At 45.1% G+C, this 17,010-nt stretch overlaps 1 long non-coding RNA gene across 1 annotated transcript; it reads right to left on the reverse strand.

The window, feature by feature from the left end:
* Positions 1-1,617: 1,617 nt before the first annotated feature.
* On the reverse strand, positions 1,618-7,918 carry LOC131423899 (uncharacterized). The gene is made up of 4 exons (XR_009226039.1): positions 7,361-7,918; positions 6,770-6,848; positions 5,566-5,634; positions 1,618-2,001 (listed from the first exon to the last, which is right to left on the reverse strand). It is a non-coding gene; the product is annotated as an uncharacterized LOC131423899 (long non-coding RNA).
* Between the last annotated feature and the right edge of the window lie 9,092 nt (positions 7,919-17,010).

A 17,010-nucleotide genomic window follows, 5' to 3' on the forward strand; every position in this document is an offset into this window, starting at 1 on the left:
GATTTTTGTCAAATTTATTTCTCACATCTGTTGAGAAGATGTTATGTAGTTCTCCTTATATCTGTTAATATAATCAATTTTATTAGAGAGTTCCTAATTGTACAATTAGGATGAACTTCTTTAAATACGAGGAATAATTCCTTTGAGATAGTGTTTATTTATGTTTGCTAATATTTTGAGATTCTTATCTCAGTATTAATGATATTTAATTACTATTTAGATTCTCTGTATTCCTACCTATCTTTTGTTTTCTTGATATATTATGAGCTGATGGGGTTGATTAATACCTATTCTCATGTTTCAGCTCATTCTGATTTCATTTCTGTATAGAGTTATTCTAAATTATCATAGCTTATTTTTTATTTTGAAACGGTTATTGGAGAAGAGATTTTTGGAAATTAGATTCTTAACATGGATAATGCTCCTTTTTCTGTTTAACTTCCATTTGCCTCATTTAACATTTTTTAACATTTTTAATTTAACCTTGGCTGATAGTTACACTGAAGTCTCAGCTCAGTATTTTCTGGTATATATACTTTGGTTCATATTTTATTTTTAGTCTTTCTGAGTTATTTTGGTGAAGATACGTCACATATAACATACAATAGGACACTGTTTTATTATTCAATGTATCTTTTTTCTGTTATAAGGGTGGGTTTATCCCATTTATATTTGTTGATATAGATGATATATTCACATTAATTTTTCTTTCTTTTTTTTTTTTTTTTGGTATCAGGAATTGAACCCAGGAGCACTTAAACACTGAGCCACATCCCCAGCCCTTTTTTATTTTGTATTTTGAGACACCAGTCTTACTTGAGTGGCTTAGAGCCTCTCTAAGTTGTCGAGGCTGACTTTGAACTTGGGATCCTCCTGCCTCAGCTTCCCGAGCTGCTAGGATGACAGGTGTGTACCACCACGCCCAGCAATTCTGTCATCTTATCTTCTGCGGTGTTTCCTATTTCATTGCATCTTCTGTTTTGTTTTACCACAAGCATTTTTGTGTTTTCTTTGATACGCATGTGTGTGCACATGTTTGTATTTGTGTCTGATGGAATATTTTTATTTTTCTAGTGGTGCTTTTATATAGATTTCTCTGCCAAGAGAAGAAAACCTTCAAACGGAAGGAAAGAATTATATTCTCAAAGGCTAAGCTTTGGCACCGCCATTCTGTCTTCCAAATCTTGATGTCTTTTCCTCAGCATTAAAAAAAAAAATGGCGATAGTCTCACTCTGAAGCTGAAAGTTCAGGGTAATCAAGAGACTGAGTGTGCAACTGAGCTGCTGCTTGGGCCAGCCACCCACATCAAAGGGCCACCGTGCCAGGAAGGGATGCTGTATCTCATCTCTTATTTCAAAACCTCATGTGAATATCTTTCCCTCAACAGCCAGCATACTTTATTCAACAGTGTCTTTTACTTGTCCATTTCTCTACACAGTATCTGAAAATAGTCAGAGAGGCCATGAATGGAAAGCATTGACTCTTCTTGCTATTTGTTTCTATATATATCAAGATCAGGAGCCAGATTGTTGCCTGACAGCTGGTCTTTGTGAATACAGTGGTGGTGTGGTTTGATGCACAGATGCAAGTTTTGTTTTGTTTTGAATCTGTGAATTGATGCTGCTTGATGGGTCAGCATACAAAAAGATAATGATGCACTCAAAACTGGTTTATTTGGGGAAGGCTTATTTACACACATGTGGATGTAGGAGCACCCCACAGGACAGTATGCAACCTGTGTGAGCAGCAGCAGAGTTGTTTCTACCATTTGATCTGAAGCAAGAGGGGAGAGAACTAGGGACATGATCAGAAGGGAGAAAACTGGTAGAAGGGGCTGCCTTTGGAGGAACAATGGCCTCTTGAAGCATGCACACAACCCATGGGGACTCACAGGCAGGTCACCAGGTGATCAGGTGCCTCATCTCACTCTCTTCCTTCTCCATTTCCTGCTGGGGTTCCTCATGGCTGAAGCCGGCTGGACCCGAGAGCTCATCTCTAATCTTGCAAAGGAATTCAGGAATAAACAGAACAAAAAGTCATCAAGCACATTTCTCTCATGCCTTTTGAAAAGATGTAGACAGCTAACATATATTCCACATGCCAGTGGTACGCCCATCAGAGATGCTCTCAACTACTAGTAGTAGAAACCTTGATTTACAATGGCTTTCAGCAGAAGGATAGATTGACTTCTGGGCTGTGAACAAGCAGGCAAACACTCACATGCATTCAGTGGCTCAATAATTCTCTCAACCTTTACTTTGCTTTGTTCTGGTTATGTCATATTTACAAGATGGCTGTCCAGCACCAGGCACCATGACTATGTTCAAGTTAGGAAGACAGGGGAAGAGGAGGGCTGGCGTGTACAACTAATTTGTTGAGAAAACAGAAGTTCTCAGAGAAGGATCCTCAGCAGATATTCCATCAGTGGTTTGTTTGTTTGTTTGTTTTTTGGCAGTACTAAGTATTGAATCCAGGATCACTCTACCACTGAGCTACATCCCCAGCCCTTTTTATTTTTTATTTTGATACAGAATCTCACTAAAGTGCAGAGTCTGACTTTGTCAACTTGAAATCCTCCTGCTTCAGCCTCCTGGCTAGCTGGGATTACAAGTGTGCACCACAGCACCCAACTGTCCCATCACATTTAATTGGCCAGAACTGGGTCTCGTGGTCTCCGGTAGCACGAAGGGAACGGACTGGGGAAGTGGGAAGTGGATTGGTCATGATTGATTTGGATCACTTATAATTGATTGCCTGAGCTGGAGACTTTGGTGCATGGACCAAAATCAAGGATCTATTATTAAGAAAGAAGGAAAGGAATGAATTCTGGATGGACAACGAACAAGACTTGCCACAAGTGGTTTTATTCAACAATAAAGCCAATTGTCTGCTAGTACTTGCTGGGGACAACAATCGCTCTTTCACATTGTGTGTCATTGATTTTATGCGTCATCTGAAAGTGGGGTTTGATCAAGTAATTTTGCCAAGAGCATGCTGTGCTTTTTTTTCTGATCAAAATATTCCTTAGTAGCCTCTGACTCCATTTGGATTTGCAATTGTGTTGGTCCTCACTGTAAGTTGGACAACTTTAATGATCCCTCTAGGGGTTTTATCTTTTCTTTCTTTGTTGAGAAAATGCATGACTATCATGCTGGAGCCTCTTTTACTCCTATGCTAGAAAAACAATTTTCTAATAGCTTACAGGGCCTGATGCAAAGATGGTGCAAATAGACAATGCCTCAGGGACTGCAAGAAATGCAGATCAACTAACAAAATCCCATTTCTCAGCGGTAGAGTGCTTGCCTAGCACAGGCGAGGCCCTGGGTTCAATCCTCAGCACGACATTAAAAAAAAAAAATACAACTAAAAAATAACTATTTTTTAAAAATCCCATTTCTGGATATTGAGTCACATAACTTTCTTTCTGATTCACGCTTCTCTTTTCTTTTTTGTTTGTTTAACTCAGCTCCTTCTTCATACTCATTGGCTCTAGTATATCTAATCACATTTTATTTTACAATATTTATAACTAATTTTTTTTGTGTGGTGCTAGGGTTTGAACCCAGTGCCTTGTATATGTGAGGCAAGCAGTCTACCAACTGAGCAATATCCCCAGCCGTATAACTATTTTTCAATGCTATTTTTATGCATTGATGATCCATCTTTAGGGCTTGGAGTCATACCACCATGTAATACTACTAATACAATGAAAACAAAACAAACATAGGCAATAATATGAAACTGGTGTGGGAATATTTTAGCCAGTTGGTCTACAACTAGTGGTGTTCTCTTTACTAGATATAAGCTAAGCTGAACCGGACAACTCAGTTTTGGTGGCCCAGGTGCACTTTGAAGACCATGATAATTACCATAAAGGTAACAGTATTTCTATGGAAACTATCACTGATCTCTCACGTATGAAGAGTAGTGAACAAAATCCTTGTCCCTGTAGCAACTCCTGCCTGTGCCTCGATCATATCCCCTTAGTCCTCACAATTCTCACACGTGCTGAGGACTTCTCACTGCAAGCACAGATGACTCTCACCCTTGGAGGTTTCTGGCTGCAGGCGCACAGAACAGGCTGACAGTGCCCTGAATACAGGCCCTTAACTTGCCATAGGTAAGATAGTATCCCAGAGGTACCAGGGGGATGAGTCACAGTTGCTCACCATAGTAATCTACTCGGCACACCCTATGTTAGTGTCCTTCTCCATCTACCTTCCTCTCTTTCCACGAGTGCTTCCTGGACCACCCTCCCAAGTGAAACACTTTCACTCAAAGCTTTATCTCGGGGTCTGCTTCTGGGGAAATGAGCTCAAGCCCATTTTTTTTTCTCCTAAATATCCCTACTGACCATAGGATTCATGAGCCACACTTTGGGAAAAACTGTTCAAGACAACTGTGCTATGCACAAGTGAGCAGACCGTGGCTCAGAGTGGAGGCCCCAGTGTGCCTAGGGTTACTCCATAGTTGGAGACAGGCCCAGAGGGCCTTGACATTCCCTGTGATGAACTAGCACAGGCCAAAGTCCTGATGCCCTTGGAAAGTCCTGCCTTGGAAGGAAGGACTGACCCTAATTTCTCCACCCAGGCAGGCACACAGGGCCTCAACCCATCTTAGACTTACTAGGGAGATCACTGAGCAAGGACAAGAACCTGTTGGCGTAAGCTGGGCAGGAGGGGAAACAGAGAGAGACAGCTAAGGCTGAAAGGAGCCTCCAGCCAGTTGAAGGGCTGGGCCTGACGCTCTATACCTTACTCCCCTGAACCTCTCCAACTCTTCCCAACTCCTCCTACTGAAGAGTTTTCTGGGGCATTCCTTCCTGGGTTTTTCCCCAAGAAGTCCCTAAGTCCCTACCCAAACATCCCATACACACCACACACACACACACACACACACACTTCTCCCTGGAGTTAGATCCCAGCTCTATGGATCTCAAAGTGTGAGATAGATTCATGTCCCATAGTAGGCAAGGCATTTCTCTCCACTTTGCCCTTTTTTTTTTTTTTTTTTTGTACCAGGGATTAAACTCAAGGGTACTTATTTTACTTAGAGACAGGGTCTCACTGAGTTGCTTAGTGCCTCGCCCTTTCTGAGGTTGGCTTTGAACTTGTGATCCTTCTGTCTCAGCCTCCTTCCCGAGCCGCAGGGGTTACAGGCGTGTGCCACTGTGCCTGGCTCCACTTTGGATTTTTCTATTCTTTTTTCCTATTAGAGAGACTGTGACCCCCATCAGTCACAATCCAGAAGAAATTGGCTTCCAACCTGGCTTTCTAGAGATTAGGGTGATCTGTTCCAAATGAACAATCCATGAAGCTTTTCTTATCTCAATTTGACAGGAAATAAGACCAAAGAAAGAAGTTATATACTGAACCCCTGATCTGACTCCCAGACAGTGATCACGACATTCCAACTTCAAAGCAGCCTTTGGAGAGAGTTTCTTTAAGCCATAAACTTGCTATCACAATCACCACCACTCCAAGATGAGTAGGGCCTGTTGGAGTCACAGCTCTGCTGGTAAAGTCTCCTGCCCTCCTGGACTGTGTCCTGCCCAGGTCTCTCACCTCAGTTTTTATGTGGCCAACTGGGATGTCATCCAAGGAAATTGGAACATAAATTTTCAGGGCCAGCTCCTGCAAGAAGAGAATTCACTTCTATAACATTCACTGAGTTCTGCAGTTGGAAGGGCTCTGGGTTCACTTGGAGAGTGATAAGGGGGAAGGACCTTAACAAATCCAATGGACCCTACCCTCCCACAGGGAGCCCAGAAGTAAGAAGTGGGATAATTCACTTACAGAAGCTAGAGTGTACTGAAAGCAACGATACTAATAATAGCTGTGATGGTTTAGAAACAAGTCCACAAATTCTTTCCTGCTCTTCTTATCAAAAGGAGGAATCTAATTCTCCTCTCTAGATTTAGAATCTTGTTTTTAAGAAATAGAAAGTGATACTGTGTGTTTTCCAAGGCTAAATTACAAATGGTGAGACACCTAACGTCTAGCTTTTTTCTGGAAAACCAGGAAAACCAGACACCATATTGAAAGGAGGCTGGGGCTACCCAGAGAAGCCTGTATAGGTATATGCTTGGCATTCCCAGCTGAGAGCCAGCATCAATTGCCAGAGGCATGAATTAACATGGTTCCAAACTCCAGCTTTTGTATCTCTCTGGTTATGAGTTATCTTCACCACGTTATGACCAAATTATAGATTCATGAGCAAATCAAATGTGTGTTAAGCTCCTAAAATTTGAGGTTGGTTGGTTATGCAGCAATAGATGACTAGAACCATACTAAAGTATATTAATTATTTACTAATAACCAAACATTATGCTAATTATGTTACAGGATTATAATCATATTTAATCCTCCCAGCAATCCAATTAGGTAGATATTATGAGATTTCCATCTGATAGAAAACTGAAGCTCAGAAGGACTGAGTGACTTCCCTGAATCACAGAGTTTGTTGATGGCAGAAACAGAATAGGGGCAGTTGTGTGCTAGTAAATAGTTAACAACTAGTTTTCTGGAAGCAAGCCCCCTGCTCTGTTGCAGTTTCTCTTGTGTGTGTGTGGGGGGGTGGGCACGGTGCAGGGGATTGAATCCAGGGCCTTGTGCATGTGAGGCAAACACTCTAACAACTGAGAAATATCCCCAGCCCCTTGTAGTTTCTCTTTTATCAGGACTGAGGCAGGAAGACTCAAAGCATAGGTCATATTGAAAAATTGACTTGGGAGTGGGTGATAGAGAGGGAAGTGGAGCCCAGTCTGACCTTAGCATGTTGGGCTCCAAGAAGGGAGGTGGGCTGATGGCTCCTTTTCCTCATCTGGTCCTTCCCTTTTGGGAAACCCCTGTGTTAGAAAAATATCAAGTCTGTTAGATTGGGAGTCCCCCACCCACCCCAAGGAGGCAGCTCCAGGAGAGGAACAGTTTCCTAAAGCTATCTCCTACACGTCTCCTTCACACATCCTACCCTTCTTTCTCTTGGTAAGGAGCCTCCTGAAGTTGGCTTGTGGCTCCTGAGAGGCTAATTCCCCTGGGGACCTTACCAGAGTCCCCATCCTTTAGACATGCAATGAGAATAAAAATTAGTGCACATTCCCTAATTTCCACAAATTTCAAGCTGATTCTCTCCCCTACTCCCTTCTTTCTTTCTTTTTAAAGTACCAGGGATTGAACCCAGGGACAATCTACCACTGAGCTACATCACCAGCCCTTTTTCTTTTTCTTTTTCTTTTTTTTTTGGGGGGAGAGGGGATCAGTTACCAGGGATTGAACTTAGGGGAACTCGACCACTAGGCCACCTCCCCAGCCCTATTTTGTATTTTATTTAGAGATAGGGTCTCACTGAATTGCTTAGCACCTTGTTTTTTGCTGAGGTTGGCTTTGAACTCGTGATCCTCTTGCTTCAGCCTCCAGAGCTGAGATTACAGTCATGGGCACCACGCCCGGCTGACCTTGAATTTATGATCCTCTTAAACAGATGGGATTACAGACATGCACCACCATGCCTGGATTACAGCTGATTCTTAACTAAAAAACAAACAACAAAAAAAAATTTCAAAGGATCTAGAGTGCTCTGTAGGGAAAAAATACTTTGTCCAAGGTACAGCTTTATCAGAAAGAGAATTATGATGAATCACTCTTTCAAGATAATATCATCCAAACTCATAAATTCTTTAAGGAAGAGAATTCTTTTTCTTTTTTTTGGGGGGGGTGGTATCAGGGATTTATCTCAGGGGCACTTGCCCACTGAGCCACATCCCCAGCTCTATTTTGTATTTATTTAGAGACAGGGTCTGACGGAGTTGCTTAGTGCCTCACTTTTTGCTGAGGCTGGCTTTGAACTCACAATCCTACTGCTTCAGCCTCCCAAACTATTGAAATTTCCAATTTCTCAATTCAAGCATGCCAGCTGTTTCTTTCTGGGACCCTCTCTGCTATAATGTCCAAACAACTCATATTTCTATCACCCAGGAACTCCTGGGTGTGTGCCACTGTGCCCAGCAGGGGATTCATTTTTGATATACAAGATTAGGAATACTAAAAGCATGCCATGTAAAATTATCAAAAAGATACTACAATGAGAAGACTTAAGCTTTCCTGAAGTCTTGGGCTGAATGGAGTAGGGGATTATGAGTAATTGAAGGGGATTTCAGCACACAGCAGGACATAGTTTAAATTGGACCTCTGAGGTCACTGCTCCTCAAGCCTTTGGCTGGAGTGACACAGGGAGGTCATCCTTACAGCATCTGTCTTCTCAGGCCTGCACCTCCCAGACTCCATTAACTCTCCTCTTTAAGTCTCAGGGTTAGAGAAAACTGCAGATCTGCTCTTGGGGCTGGGGAGTATTACTCAGTGATAAAGTACATGCTTAACGGGCATGAGGTCCTAGGTTCAAGCCCCAGCATCAAAAAATTATATCTCAGGGCTAAGCTGTAGCCCACTGGCAGAGCTCTTGCCTAGCATGCATGAGGCACTGGGTTCCATCCTCAGCACCACATAAAAATAAACAAATAAAATAAAGGCATTCTGTTCATCCACAACTACAAAAATTCTTTTAGAAAATATTATATCTCTCTTGTTATGACAGAACTTTTTTTTTTTTTTCCTTACAGCACTGGAGATTGATCCCAGGGGCGCTTCACCACTGAGCCACATCCCCAGCCCTTTTTATTTTTTATTTTGAGATAGCACCTTGCTAAGTTGCCTAGGCTGGCCTGTGATCCTTCCTGAGTTGTTGATACTATTGGCATGTACCACTTATACCCCAGTAGGAGTGCGGGGGTGGGGGTGGGTTAAAACTGTATTTTCTTCCTTTGAAAAATTCATACAAGGATTTGATTAAATACATCCGAAATGGAAGAAAATGAGAAGCTGGGTCTCCCTCCTTCTGTTCACCCCTAGATCCCTCTGCTAGAAGCCCTCACTATAAATTGTTATTGTCACTTTCCAGAAATATTCTATGTACATTATTGCCCCCCCCCACACACACACATGCAAACTCACACACATGCAAACTCACACGCACGAGTACATGCACACATCCACAACCTTCAGACTACTGGACCTACCTGAAGTGGTTATCCCAGTCCTCCCCTCCCCCTCCCCCTTCTCTTCCTCCATTCTACTGGACAGCTTGCTTGGCTACAGGCATGAGTGGCTCTCTTTGTTCTCCTGTCTCACTGCTCCTTTGAAGAAGCCTTTTCTGATTCTGTTTTATCTCTCAATCTCTAATTGGAGGTCCCCAGGGCAGTGACCTCCTCCCCTTGTCTATCTGCACTCACTCCCTAAGACATCCCTCCTTTGGCCTATGGCTTTGTGTGGCCTCTTCACTGCTGGCCCCTGCATATCAACGCTGATGCTCCACACTTCCTGGCTTGCTCCATGCTGGGAACTGACGTGTACTGGCTGCATCAATGGGCTTCCTTGGCCTTTGGCTTCCCTGGGCTTTGGAGGAGACTGAGGTCAGGATATATGTTCTGCCTGTGGGATTGCGGTGGACTGGCTGTATTCCTCTACCTAAGCCACCTGGCTTCCACCAAAGGCCTCAGCTCCTATTAGTGGGCCACATCCAAATGTATATATCAAAGAAACTAATAATCCCCTTCCCTGGATGAGGTCACACAAGTTTGAATGTTGTCCTCTCCACTTAACTTTTTTTCTGTCCTCAAGTTTCCAGCAACATCCTCTTCTCCCTTCTTCAGAAATATGGATGTCTAAGTCCCACATCTTAGTAGCCCTGGGATCTCAGAGTGTCCTCATAACTTCTCATTTTGTTTGTGTTTTCAGTACTGGGGATTGAACCCAGGGATACTCTACTACTGAGCTACATCATCAGCTCTATTTTTTTTTTTTTTAAATTTTGAGAAAAGTTGCCTGGGCTGGCTTTGAACTCTTGCCTCAGCCTTCCAAATTGCTCCTCTATACTCTACTATGCTTTGTAAAGATTAAAGACTCCTTCTATTATGCCTGGTGCTGTGGTGCATGCCTGTAATCCCAGCTGCTGGGGAGGCTGAGGCAGGAGGATCACAAGTTCAAAGCCCACCTCAGCAAAAGCGAGGCACTAAGCAATTCAGTGAGACCCAGTCTCTAAATAAAAAATATAAAATGGCCTGGGGATGTGACTCAGCAGTTGAGTGCCCCCTGAATTCAATCCCTGGTACCAAAAACAAACAAACAAAAACTCTCCTTTTATTAAACTCTCTTCAAATTTCTCAATTTAAGCATGCTAGCTGTTTCTTTCTGGGACCCTCTCTGCTATAATTTCCAAACAGCTCATATTTCTATCACCCAGAAACTCCTGACCCACATAAGCAGCTCCCAGTCAATAAAAATCTTGCACATTCTCCCCTATCCTGATAAAAGCTAACTCCATGTTTACAGTTACATAGTCACTAGACTTCTTTTACACCTACATCTGGTCACTTAGCAAATTCTACCAGCTCCCTTATCAAAATGCATCCAGGAGCAGAACACTGCTTGATGTCTCCTCCCACTTTGGTTCAGTCACCATGATCTCTCTGAGGGATTACTGCAGTAGCCTGCTCCCTGGCCCCCCCTCTTCTTCCCTTGGAGTGTGTCTCCACTCAGTAGCCAGAGGGATCTTTTGCAACCTGTCAGATCATGTCACTTCTTTGCTCAACATCCTTCAAAGTCTTCCCATCTACAAAAGCCCCTACAGGGGTATACCTGCCCCCAACCTCCCATGCCCCTCCAACCTTCCCACACTTCCTTTTACCACTCTGCTCATTACTCCTTGGCTTCAGCTACTCTGGTTCTCTGCTCTCCACATGCCAAGTAAAAATCTGTCTTGCATTCACTATGCTGTCTGCCTGGCAGGTTTATGAAGTCTTCTAACCTTGTTCTGTCAACTTGGAGAGGCCTCCTTTCTCCATAAGAATTTACCACCTTGGTGCACTCCCCATGAGCCCATACCCTTTCTTTTTCAGGGCCTGTTTTCTTCACTGCTGTATCTCCAGTGTCTGCAATGTGCATTTTGTAATAGGTCAATATATATTGGGGTTGAACACATATACATCTTTAAAAATTGACCATAATGAAGAGCACAGGAATTGGGAGGGGGGCTCCTGGGTTTTGTTCCCCACTATGTATCTTGGGCATTTGGCTCATGAATAACTTAACTTTTCATAACACATAGTATTCCAAAGTCTGGATGTACCATGTCTTTCTCTTTTTTTTGTACCAGGGATTGAACTCAGAGGCACTTGACTACTGAGTCACATCCCCAGCCCTATTTTGTATTTTATTTAGAGGCAGGGTCTCACTGGTTTGCGTGGTGCCTCGCCCTTGCTGAGGCTGGCTCTGAATTTGTGATCCTCCTGTCTCAGCCTCCCAAGCCATTGGGATTACAGGTGTGTGCCACGGTGCCTGGTCTCCCATGTCATTTTTAAAAACAGTTTCCTACAGATAGTCAATCTTTGGCATTTCAAACAACGCCTCTAAAAACCACTGTATGCATTTATCTTCTTTTTCCCCCCTGTGTACTGGGGATAGAACCCGCGGCCTTGCTCTTTTTCATAGTAGATAAGTGCACTATCACTGAGCAACGCCCACGGCCTTTTTTATTTTTTTTCTTTGAGGCAGGGTCTCACAAAGTTTTCCAGGCTGCCCTGCAATTTGTGATCCTCCTGCCTCTGTCTATCCTGAGGAGCTGGGATTACAAGAGTACATAACCACACCCGGCTTATCCTCATATTTGTGTCCATGGGCTAACTCTTGAGATGTGAAGTTGTGAGGTCAAAGGGCATGTTCATTTAAAATTCTGATCATATTTGCAAATTGTTTTCCAAACAGGCAGACGCAGGCAGTTCTCCCTTCTTGTCAACAGCGGAAAAAAATACTCCTATTGCCCCATCTGCTCCAGCATCATACTCTTTGATCTTGGTTAATAGGGATCGGTATCTCTGGGTTCCATCGGCATTCCTCTAACACGGGAGAGGGCGGCATCCTTTCCAAGGAAATCTTTTCTGAGGTCAGGCCCGCCAAGGCCTGGTTGGAGAGGAGCCTGGGACGCAGCTGAGCTAGCCGTCTTTCACCCCCTCCCTCGCTCGCCAGCACCCACGACTTCACTTGCTTTCCCTCGTTTTCCGTGCATTCTTTCCTCCCCCACAAGCTTGTGATTCCTGGAACCAAGCTCGGTGACCTCACGCCAGTGACTTCACATCCGGGACCTTCTGGGAATTCTCAGTTGCACTTTTTCGTAAGAAATCTCACAGGGGAGGTGGGTGGGGCGGGGCGGAGCCTTGGGGGAAATAAGGAGAGAACCGCAAGGGGCGGGCTTCCTTCGGGTGCTGCGGACAGGAGGCGCCTGCAGGGGCCAGTGGCCGACGGGCAGCCTGCCAGGCCCGACGACCCGCCCCGCCACCCTCACCCCTGGACCGTGCGCCCCTCCCCGGGGGATTCGGGTGGCCGCCTGCCCCCGCCACTCTGGCTTCCCACCTGGGCAGCGGATCCTGAGGGTCCCCAGGCCCAGCCTCTGCCAGTTTTCTTCCGAAGTTAGCTGGGCAACTAACTGGGCAGCTCCTGCCCTCGGGGGAGAGGGTACCAAGACCCGAGCTAAAACGGCTATGGACTTGGCGGGAGCAACAGTAATGGGGGAAGGGGAGAGAGATGCACAAAACCAACAAAATTACCAAAGCTTTTACAAACTACAAGACTTATAAGGTTGGGGTGCGACGGGGCATTGAAGAGGAAGGGACAGGGACCAAAGCCACTGGGACATTCCCAATGGCTTTACCTCAGCGCTGTCTTTGGAACCTAGCTTTCCAGAAGTGACAGGTGGAAAACTGGGGGAGGGTGGGGTCCAGCCTAAGCAAAAACAAGGTCCTGTTAGGACTCTGTGGGTCCTAGGCACTTTGCCTTCATGGACTCCTTTTCCATTAAAAAAAAAAAGTATATTTTACTACTGTGGTGGTATAAGCTTTAATAGAGTAATGTTATATGGTAAACATTTTCTTTTATCTAAAAGTTCCTTTCTCCTCCTACTGGTTTTAAAAGAAGTTAAAACATTTTCAAAGCCATTCTTGAAATGAGCAAACGCCAGTAATCCCAGGGATTTGGGAGGCTGAGGCAGGAGGATTGCAAATTCGAGCCACCCTCTGCAGTTTAGCAAGGCTCTAAGCAATTTAGGGAGACCCTGTCTCAAAATTAAAACATTAAGCGGGGATGGGTTAGGAATGTGATTCAGTGGTTAAGCTCCCTTGGGTTCAATCACCAGTACCCAAAACAAAAAGAAAACAAAACACATTTTCATGGTTCCCTAAAAGTATGATGGACCCTAGTCACTATGACCAATGTACTTAATGGATAAGTTGGCCCTGGGCAAAGTCAGGGTGGATAGAACATTAAAGGCCAAAGGAGGGGTGATTTAGGGGAGGTAATAAACAGAGAGCAGCTGCCTACAGGAAGGGCCTTAAATGGCCTAACGATTATGGAGATTAAGATGGAGGTGGTGAGCCACTGCAGGGCTGGATTGGAGAAGTGACAGTTTGGGGTGGCACTGGAGGTTGCAGGCTATTGCTGAAATATAGGAACACACACAACAACAGTGAAGATTGAAGGAGGGGTAGGGGAAGAGATATTTGGAAAACCCAAAGAACCAGTGAGCCCATTTAAAAAATATATATTTTATTTTTTAGTTGTAATTGGACACAATTCCTTTATTTTATTTATTTATTTCATTTTTACGTGGTGCTGAGGATCAAACCCAGGGCCTCCTACATGCTAGGTACCGCTGAGATACAACCCCAGCCGGCTGCCCCCCTACTGATATGAGAGGGCTGGGCCTGGAGAAGCTTTGGGCGGTCTTCTCTGGCTTGGGGTGAATGGCAGATGCTGCTGCCCCTCAGGGAAAAAAGGAAGAGGGGAGGAGAAACTATTAAGTGCTCAAGGACTTTGAGATGATCCAATGGAACACCCTTCATGAGAAACAAAGCAGGGAGAATTTGAGAATCTTAGGCTTATGGGCAGCTTCAGGCTGCCTTTTGCCTAGGTCACTGCAGTTGCTTCTAATAGGCATCTCGCCCCTCCCTACTGCCTGGTGCACCTCCCCAAAGCTCCATTACCTTGGGCCACTCGCTTTCCTGCTCTCACAGCCTAGAGGACAAACTGCCTCATCTGGGCATTTCCAGAGTTCAGAATGGGAAAAAGCGGACTGGGGTTTCAACATCCCTTTGAGTAGAAAACCACCTCCAAGTCTCATTTGGCCACATATTTCTCAATCCCCAATAACTGTAGACCTATATCTCCCCCACAAAACCCCTATACTTGACTCCTACCTTATAATACAAATGCCAGGCTTCCTCCAGAGCGGACTAGGCCAAAGTTAAAGGCTGGTGCAGGAAACACAGAGAGAAGAGCTGGGTTCCAATGCTTCCTTGAAAGACAAACCTTTATTCACTCTAAAATTAAATACTCACAATGTGCTTTGGCAGCATTTTAGGCAAAGGGAATATGATGGTGCTTCATGGAGATGATATTCCAGTGGGGGAAGATTGTGGAGATGATATTTTACAAAGACAGCTAGCTGCATGTTCTAGGTTTTGCCTCATTCCCAGCAAAAGCTGGTATCTAATGCCCCTTTCTTTCAATCTGGGAAGTCTTGGGTCTTACTTGTAAACCAGCAGTGCAGCAGATGTGATTCTTCATGCCTTCTGAGGCTAGGTAACAAAAGGTGATGAGGTCTCTGTCTTGTTAAGACATGTCTCTGGAAGTCCAAGTACCTGGAGACTGCACCCTGTAAGGAAGCCCAGGTCATATAGATAGGTGTATGTGTCTAGCTGAAGTCCCAGACATTACAGCACAGAGATAAGGCATCCCCATCATGTTCAGTCCAAATTCCTGGGTAATCAGATTCATAAGTATCAGCTCTATAAACCACTAAGCTTGGGATGTTTTGCTATGCAGAAAGTTATCTACAACATTAACTATAAAAAAGAAAACTGAGCAAGATAATTTTCTGTTGGGATGGGTCCTAGGGAAAATGTGAAATGGCATGGAAACTTATGAGGAAGCCCTCTCCAGATAAGAGGAAGAGAGAAGGATGGATCAGGAAAGGACTTTCTGGAGAGACATTTGAATTGAGATCTGAGTGAGAAGCTCAGCCACTAAAGATCTAGAAGAGGGGGGTTGGGATTGTGGCTCAGCGGTACAGCGCTTCCCTAGCAAGGCGCTGGGATCCTCAGCACCACATAAAAATAAATAAGTAAAATAAAGGTTAAAAAAAAAAAGATCTAGCAGAGACCTCCAGGAGGAGGATAAAGCAAGTGCAAAGTCCCTGAGGCAGAAATTATCTTGTATGTTCTGTGAAGCTTAAGAAAGTCAGCGTGACTAGGAGGAGACAGGTGAGGAGGAGAGCACAGGTACCCAAGTTGGAGAGGTAAGCCATTCTGGCTTCACAGGCCATTGAGAGTTTAGATTCCAGACTAAGTGAACTGGGAAGCCGTTGAAGGTTATTATGCAGGAGTGACCTGATCTGAAATAAGAATTCTGGCTGCTTGGTAGTGGACAAACTGTAAGGACAGACCGGCAAAGGAAAGAGGACCACTCGGAAGGCGAAAGCAGTGCCTGCCCCTCTGCCCGCCCAGGAAAGGGAAAGGTGGATGGTGACCTGAAGCAGGGTGATGGCGATGACGATGGGGCTGCTGGACAAAGTCCCGACAGAGGCCAGGACACTGTACCAAGGAGGGAGGCGGAGCCCTGCCCAGCAGGTCGGTCCTGGGCGGGGCCGAGGCGTGGGTGAGGAGCGGAACCCGGCATCCTTCTGGAATCCAGGAGGGAGGCTCGGAGCACGGGCCGGCGGGGACGGCGCGTCCTGGCGTCCGGCGTCTGCGCGCGGAGCCAGACCCTGGCGGTGCGCCTGCCGGGCGTTTCCTGGCAACCGCCGCCGCCGCCGCCGCCGGAACGTTCCGAACTCTGCGGGCCCCGTGACGTCACCGTCACCATGGCGACGGCCGGTGGGAACAAGCCTCACGGGCTCCGGGGGCGGGTCTGGACACGGCGTACTCCGCCTTCCGACCCGCCCCTTCCCGGGCGGGAGAGAGGCGGAGCCTCAGCCTGGGCGGCAGGTGTGGAGGCAGGTGTGCTGGGCCCTGGGAGGGGCCCCGCTGAGCGGCTGCTGCTCGGCTGCTGCCGCCGGTGCATTCATCATCCACCACCTACCTCTCTTCCTGCCTGACCGCCACATCCTGCGAATCAGGCGGACTCCTCTGTCATTCAGATGACCTCTGAAAAGATGCCTTCCAGACCACCCACGTTAAAATAACTACCATCCTTTGCCCTGTGGGCTGATCTTGTTTATTTATTTTTTTTATTCACAGTATTTCTCCCTTGCAAATCTATCTAATCTGTTTATATGTTGTCTTCTCTCTTTAAACCAAAGTTCCATGAGGTCAAGGATAAATTCTGTCTTGTTCTCCACTATTTTTAGCACTGAGCAGAATCTGGCATGAAATGCTAATAAATGTTAGTGGGACGAATCTGCAGACGTACTCGATCATTTCATTCACTTATGCATTCATTTATTTGACATGTATGGAGTGCCTTCTAGGAACTTGTGATAAACATTACAGATACTAAGATGAACAAGGCAAGGGACCCCCCCTGGAGGTGAGAAAGGAGATTATTAAATAATAATTACTACAATACTAAAAATGAATGTCTTTGTCCAGATGTCAGGTATATCTTCATGTACTTTACACCTATTAATTCTCTTAATCCTCAGCGTCGTAGGTACTATGGTATTGCACCTATTACACACATGAGAACACTGAGGAGAACACTCATTCTTTCAGCTGCTGGATTCTGTAATCAGATCCTATGAAACGCAGGGGAGAGAGATGTGGTAAGGGACTCAGCAATATGGGGATACCAGGTCCAGGTAGGTAGATTTGATATTGATTGTTCCTTATACATCAGTCTCTCACAGGGGATGGGTTCCTTCCAGATTGGAGTTCTCTTGCTCCAGGGAAGCCCACCCATACTAGCTGAGCA

The sequence above is a fragment of the Marmota monax genome, unplaced genomic scaffold (genome assembly GCF_021218885.2).
Source record: "Marmota monax isolate L192 unplaced genomic scaffold, Marmota_monax_Labrador192_F-V1.1 WCK01_AAM20220418_F8-fsc00021, whole genome shotgun sequence".
Lineage (NCBI taxonomy): Eukaryota > Metazoa > Chordata > Mammalia > Rodentia > Sciuridae > Marmota > Marmota monax.